Consider the following 1192-nt stretch of genomic DNA (forward strand, 5'->3'; position numbering starts at 1 on the left):
TATGAATGAAGGCAGAGTAAAAGGGATGAAAATAGCTAAAGATCTTCAAATTAAAAGTATCACTAATTAAAAATGGATAAAACAATACTTTCATTGCTTAATAAGCTTCATAGAAGTATAACAATTTCATTCCAAGTTGATAGGAAATGAGCTTAATCAATAAGAAAAATTCTTCCAAAAAGGTCAAAGAATAGCATTTATGCTGCAGTAAATATCATCTGGGTAAATTACTTTAAAAACTGAAAATAAAAATTGGAAAAACTCATCTACTATAATTATATTGAGTTTAATATAAACTACTGGAAAATGATTGAAAAATACAAACTATTAAGTATATGCTTGAATTAAGCAACAAATTCAAAAACTTTTTGAAATAACTATAGAAAATTATAGTCAACAACTGTAGATTACATATTATTTTTAAGATAGCACATTTTTAAAATTGACTATATTCAAGGTCATAAAGAAAGTTGAAATTGATTTCAAATAAATGATATAATACAGAGAACATCTTCCTATTGTCATTACAATAAAACCAAAGTTCTAAAACTCTTTTTATTATTTAACAAAAATTTAATATATGAAAATGTGTATGACCCAATCTTTAGTCAGTGAAAGCACTTGGAGGAGGGGCATGAATTTTTCTGCTGAGCAGTCATTATTTAAACTCGTTCCAAGGCTTCCAATATGATGATACTATTTCCTCGTATTACCACCATTCCAATGTTGTTCTGTTGCCCACTAGTTGCCATCTCCACACATTCATCTACCATAAGATTCATGAAGGGATCAAATCCTCGCAATATTCCTTGGACATGTCTGCCACCATTCAATTTCAATGATAACTTCTTGTCCATAAATTTTTTCAGCTCGGGAGGGTGAGCTTTGCTCTTCTTGTCTAGTTGAAAAGTTCTAAAACTCTTTAGATATTTTAAAAAAATTTACTAAAGAACCCACTGATTAGAGTGAATTTATTCACTCCAGTTATTTATGTTATTTATGTTAAAACTCATGCACTAGTGTTAAAGTAATAAAGATGAATACGTAGCCCTGTTTGCATTAATAAAAACATGGTGGTTTTAATCACATGTATATGTACTTAGGCATTTCATTACAAAATTAGTTTATTTCACTTATGAGTATATGTTCAAGTGGCATCCACTTCAATATAAAGGCTTTGAGTTTATCATTC

At 28.8% G+C, this 1192-nt stretch overlaps 1 pseudogene across 1 annotated transcript; it reads right to left on the bottom strand.

Moving 5' to 3' along the window:
- Positions 1-564: 564 nt before the first annotated feature.
- LOC111812645 lies at positions 565-892 on the bottom strand (annotated as a pseudogene). The gene has a single exon (XR_002818093.1). The product of XR_002818093.1 is annotated as a small nuclear ribonucleoprotein G pseudogene (transcript).
- Positions 893-1192: the final 300 nt, after the last annotated feature.

The sequence above is a fragment of the Octodon degus genome, unplaced genomic scaffold (genome assembly GCF_000260255.1).
Source record: "Octodon degus isolate 3935 unplaced genomic scaffold, OctDeg1.0 scaffold00133, whole genome shotgun sequence".
NCBI classification, from domain to species: Eukaryota; Metazoa; Chordata; class Mammalia; order Rodentia; family Octodontidae; genus Octodon; species Octodon degus.